Source organism: Rutilus rutilus (genome assembly GCF_951802725.1).
Source record: "Rutilus rutilus genome assembly, chromosome: 24".
Lineage (NCBI taxonomy): Eukaryota > Metazoa > Chordata > Actinopteri > Cypriniformes > Leuciscidae > Rutilus > Rutilus rutilus.
Genome location: NC_140228.1, coordinates 25210830 through 25217192, shown reverse-complemented (window position 1 = coordinate 25217192; position 6363 = coordinate 25210830). Strand labels below are relative to the sequence as shown.

The window sequence follows — 6363 nt, the reverse complement described above, 5'->3', positions numbered from 1 at the left end:
AAACTTACCAATTCACAAAATTAACGGAATACATAGCTGATATAAAAAACTGGATGACTAGTAATTTCCTACTACTTAATTCTGAAAAAAACAGAGATTCTAATTATTTGACAAAAATACATCCTCACGTAATAACCTAGAATACCGTCTAACTGTCTAACTTGATGGCTGCTCTGTCAAGTCTTCGTCGTCGGTTAGGAACCTGGATGTGCCCTTTGATGCCAATCTTTCATTTGAAAGTCACGTGTCTAGTATCTGTAAAACTGCATTTTTCCATCTTAAAAATATATCTAAATTACGTCATATGCTAGATTATTGTAATGCTATTATGGGTGGATGCCCTGCATGCTTAATAAATAAACTACAGCTGGTCCAAAATGCAGCAGCTTGAGTGCTTACCAGAACCAGGAAGTATGACCATATTAGCCCGGTTCTGTAAACACTGCATTGGCTCCCTATTAAACATTGTATACATTTTTATCCAAGTCAATAGAGGTAATTATGAAATTACATACAGTATAATATACTTAAGTTAAATCCTACATAAGTGTCACAGAATGCATTTCCTATCATCCTCCCTGACACCTAGAAAAGCACAGCTGGAACTCATCTAGCCCTCATCACCAGCACTATATAAGAGCACACACACTTTGTCAATCATTATCTGGCCTTGGCTGTGTCTGAAAGCTTAAAAACGCTGCCTTCAGAGGATGCATTCCAAGGTAGGAGGGGATCAAGGCACGTCCGAATTCAATGCTAGTTTCACTTCCTGTCTCCTGAGATACTTTCATCTGATCGATTTTTGGATGCAGCATAGAAGTATTCTTTGCTGATTTTGATATCCTACAATCCTGTGCTTTCGATTCTATGACAATTGTAAGAATTGAGAAATTCCAAAATGCCAGACAGTCTGTTTCAAGAGCGACCAGACCCTGAGAGGACAAAAGGACCTCTCTGGAAATTCCCATAATTGAACTCACCATCGAGACGAAAGTCTCACCTCCGAGTCATCCTAATCTACATCTCTTTCCCTCTCCCCTCACCCCCTCTCTCTCATGCTCAGATGATCACCTGAATTCACCCAAGAAAATGTATAGTTTAATGTGAATGATTAACACAGAGTATTTTTCATGTTTGGTATCATTTAAAATGTCACAGTGCGACTGGTACAAATGTCTAATTTCCAAATAAGTAAAACAAAAGGTAATAAGGTTTTTGAGAGTTTATGGATAACTAGCACACAAGGAGGGGTTGGCCTCTAGACAAATGGTCTCCCTACACCCAAAGGTGTAACCTCTGAATGTAAATGTCCATTGCTAAAAGATATTTCCAAGAGAAAGAGGTCCTGGCTATTTAATGAAATGCAGCAGGGAATTCGGGGCCTTTTCTGTAACTCAGATTCGCCTGTGAGGCTGAGAGAGAGATCTCTCAGCCTCATGTATTTCTTAATGTTGGGTATGTATCTCTTTTCTTTATTCCAGAGAATTTGATGTTTTGTATCAATTATCTTTGAATTGATTATGAAATTGGCATGATACATTTACCTGACATAATACATTGTTACATTTGATTATTCTAACTGACTTTGACATTATTTTCATTAAAGAGTTAAACGGAATAGTCAAACATTCGCTCATAATTAATGATCCACAGATATCATTAAAACCTTTTCATTTATGGAGTCAGATGAAATAACGAGAGAATACATATTCAAATGTATTGCATATAATAAAAAATACTTCGCCTTGAGAAAAGGACAGTAACACGTTAAGACCTTCCGCGCTGGTTGGATGCCTCCATTGGGCCGATTCGAGCGCGAGCTTACACAGTTGAGCTAAAAAATAAAGATGGCACCTATAAGTTGTGGTTGGTGGTCAGTTTGTGTGTAAATGTACGTTTCTGACCAATTATTTTCCACTTTTGATGTAATTTTTATCGTGAAAATGAAGCTAGCGCAAGTTCTGCCAGGAAGACTCAATCGGTCACGTCACTAATTACCTCTTCATCTATCCAATCATATAATTTACTGTAGCATAAAAGGGTAGCACTTACACATGTCTGAGTTCGCAGATGCTGCCGCTCCAGCACCACCATCCTCCCCGCCTCCACTAAGATGGGACCTTCCTCAAAAAACCCCTACTCCACAAGTCGGGTCCTCCCTCCATCATCCCCATTACCATCAGACAGGCTACCCCCTCCATCCTGAAGACGTCAGAATGTTCTTTTCCTCCATCCACCCCACCACCACCAGATGGCCCCTTTCCTTACTTCGCCGGGGTGAGCTGCGCCCCCGCCTCCATCTTCAGGCGGGACTCGCAGATTCCGTACCCTCTGAATGCGAGTTACGAACGGGGCCTACGCCAAAGAACCTGATTGCTTGCTGAGCTTATAAATAAATGTTATTGTTACAATATCAATTCTCCCGAGTCTTTCTGGTAGAATTCCTATTGTAGTAATTAAATATTTGCTTAGTTATCACCAAAACTAGCTCTATTTTACTGTAGATCATTAAACCATTACACTACCTCAGAAGCCTGTCCGAAATCAGTTTCGTGAGGTGCCTTCATGCGCAAACACTGCCTGCAAAGTCATTGCCTGATAGGACAGCAAGGCCAGGGGCTCGTTCTTCGTACGTTGCTTATTACATCCGAGATCAAATGACACATCCAAGATGATTTCATCGTGCTAATCATAATCCGGCTAATTGAGTTCTTCGAACACACTTGCCGGATAGGATTAGTATCGCTGGATTGAGTTATCTGAGATAACTGCGCGTTCACGCTCTGGCTTAAAAGGGGATATGTATCGATAGTGGAAACATTGATCAGCAACGCTGCCATTGGCTGCTCAGCGTGGCCAAAGAGCGCGCACAGTTTTTCTCATATTATATCTATGTTTTTTTCTCCTCAGCAGAGCAAGAACTAATAGTCGAAGTTTATTCGGAATTTTAATGTTTTAATCAAAACGCCAGGGAACACCTCAAAGTCTGCAAAAGCCAGGAGAGAGGGCTGGCAAAAAGTAGCAGACAATTTAAATCCGTTAGAAGTGGCCATGTTAGATGTTTTTATCACTTATTAGCCTATATTTTTGTATTTTAATAATTGCATAATTACTTTGTTCATTGTAATGTCAGAGTCACCACACTAGAATATGGGAACAAATAAAAGTGAAGTACAAAAATATTCTAATGGTAATTTTTAGTTATATTATAGTCTCTTTTATGAAAGGCACTGTTAAATAAATGGTTGTCTGTTTATAAAAGCAATCAAGAAAAAGGCTGAGAAAAAAAAAGATCTTAGTAGCCTACACTGTATTTTTGCTGCATTAAATTAAGGCCATATAGTCATTTCAGCTGTTAAATCTTGAGTAATGATGAATTGCTTTGACTTGTGGAAGTAAAAACTGATAAACTTATGTTAATGTAAAAATATGTATTGAAGAAGAGTTCAAAAAGAGTTATTGATCACATTTTTCCCAAGTGTAGTTCATTGTAATGACATTGTGTTTTCCTCTTTTGTGCACTTTTACATAATACACCAACACTTGTTAACTTAAGTGGACATTTTCTAACTTTCCAAAGGAAAGAAAGTATAAGACTTTGTAATGTCCATTTGTTTCCATTGCACTGGACAGTGAATAAACCCTCTCAGATAACTGTCATATGGAGGAACTAGCCTACCTGCAAGTGCATAAATAACTTTACTTAATTTATACTTGTATGCTTTATGGCTGCAATATAAGTTGCAAGATTCCACATCTACAGAAAGGCCTACAGAAGAGTCTGCACAGACAGAGGAGACATAGGCCTACAGGTGGCCAGTGGATAGCCAACTTTTCCTTTTTATTTGTTGCATGAGGCATGTGTCTAATATCTCTTGTTGCAGGCACTTGACCACTGGCTTTTCTTTACAAAGAACAATTGAAATAAAACTCAAGGAACTAAGCATATTTGTCTTTTATTAAACATTTAATGAAAAGTGTATTTTTTTTTTTTTGGCAGTGTTGTGTAATATGGCACATGCAAATGCAACAATGTCACAGGCCCTGTCAGGTGTGCAACCCTCAGACTTTTCAGACACTGACATCTTCCCTTTAGTTAGCCAAAGTTCATTTCATTGTGTGCCCTTGTCCTGGCCAGAGCTGCATTGTAACTGGTTTGGGTCAGGGAATGGGGTCTTAAAACACCTGTCTGCAGGCAGGAACATGTCATAATCACCTATGAAGAAATGCAGTTCTGTTAGGATCAGCATAAGTGTATGTAATACAGTGAGCTTGATATTTAATTGTGGAACTTTCCTTACCACTTTAAAATAATGTGCATAAATGTGAATCTCTGCAAATTCTTAAGTCATACACAGATCCTGACCATTTTGCTTTCACATTTGTGATATGGAAGATTTTAGTCAACTGCCTTTTTTTATTTGATATAATATTATTAGGAATAATATCTGGAATATTAAGATTCACAATAGTAACTGGGCTGCACATTTACATTGTGAACCCCCTTTCTGTTCACATAATCCCCTTCATTGAGGCCTTGATGGCAGTCTAGCCTATAAGCCTGAGTGACATACTGTAATCAGCATGGTCATGATCGCATGATCTTCATAAAAAAATATTTAAATAGTCTAATAAATAGTAGGCTATAGTCTAATAAATAAAAAAAATAAAAAGCTGCTTAAAAAAAACTGATTTACATTGGGTCTTCAGTGGCTTGGAAATGCCAAAAAAAAAAAAAAAAAAAAAAAACTAAAACTGTTTTTTAAACCTAAAAGCGGCAGGTAAACTCCGAATGACACGACAAACAGCACTTTCCATCAAGTTCTCCGCATCTCCAATAGTGTAAAGGAAAGAGCCACTCGCAATTAAAGGAGAACTCCGGTCAATTTTAACATTGAGCTCATTTTTTTGTACATTTGGAGTGCTGTCAATACAGAGAACAACGACAAAAATCGGTGTTGCCTACACCGAGTTATTCTATTTTTAAAATTTGCACCCTATTGACTTCAATGGGGCAAGTAGTAAGCCTGCTTTTTAGCCTCTTAACATCCTTTAAGTGTCATTATAAGTGCACAGAAAATGTGAGTGATTCCTTCCGAGTGAACACGGGTGGATCTGACTGCAGTAGATGTTAGAGATATTAATAAAAATGAAGTTAATTCAGCCAGCGCTCATACCTTTGTTTACATCCTGTTTTCGGTGGAAGTCCACAGTAGTCGATTGTCGAGTTCACGCGCGTGATCATAGGTACTAAACCTATGCGCGTGAACTCGACAATCGATTACTATGGCCTTCCACCGAAAACAGGATGTAAACAAAGGTATGAGCGCTGGCTGAATTAACTTCATTTTTATTAATATCTCTAACATCTACTGCAGTCAGATCCACCCGTGTTCACTCGGAAGGAATCACTCACATTTTCTGTGCACTTGTAATGACACTTAAAGGATGTTAAGAGGCTAAAAAGCAGGCTTACTACTTGCCCCATTGAAGTCAATAGGGTGCAAATTTTAAAAATAGAATAACTCGGTGTAGGCAACACCGATTTTTGTCGTTGTTCTCTGTATTGACAGCACTCCAAATGTACAAAAAAATGAGCTCAATGTTAAAATTGACCGGAGTTCTCCTTTAATCTTAGGGTACAGTTTGTGCTGTAGTGACTCCGACAAGTCGAAAATAAATGTGCGTTTCCAACAAATTAATAATGTAAACGACAATCTCACGAGTCACGAGGAAAAAAAATATCAGAAAGTGCACTATCGCGCTGCGCTGGACTTCCCGTATCATCTCCGTTTATGAGCCGCAGTCTAATCCTGTTTACATGAAATAAGCCTGCTCCCGAGCAGGTTTAAGATTGCGCACCTGTTGCTATGACAGCAAGTCCAGGATGAGCGTCGAAGAACCAAACAATCCAAGATCATGCCAAATCGTCAACAATCAAATCCAGCTAACTGAGTTAGCGACGTACGAAGAACGAGCCCCAGGAGTCAGCTACCTAAGGCCTGGGACACAATAGATGATTTTCAAATCTTAAAAGATTTTAAAACTGTTGGAGACCACAGACATAAAGGCAGTTTCAAATGATTTTTAGCATTATAATCCTCCGAATGCACACAGTAGAAGATTCATCCGTGAGACCACACACCTGTCAGTGAGACGTGATCTCACGCATCAGCTGGTTCTACTTGTGTGAGTTTTGACTTACGGGAAGAAAAACAAAGGAGATAAAAAGAATATGGGTGATCTTTCTCAATACTCCACTTTCGTGGCATGTTTGTGGCTGCCAAGTTTCAGCTATAGAAGCACGCAACATCCGGTTGGTGAAGCTTGCTCGCTCTCATTGGCTATCGCGGGTATCACGTT

At 38.9% G+C, this 6363-nt stretch overlaps 1 long non-coding RNA gene across 1 annotated transcript; it reads right to left on the bottom strand.

The window, feature by feature from the left end:
• Window positions 1-3940: 3940 nt before the first annotated feature.
• Window positions 3941-5979, bottom strand: LOC311284309. Its single transcript, XR_014626190.1, has 2 exons — window positions 5863-5979; window positions 3941-4216 (listed from the first exon to the last, which is right to left on the bottom strand). It is a non-coding gene; the product is annotated as an uncharacterized lncRNA (long non-coding RNA).
• Window positions 5980-6363: the final 384 nt, after the last annotated feature.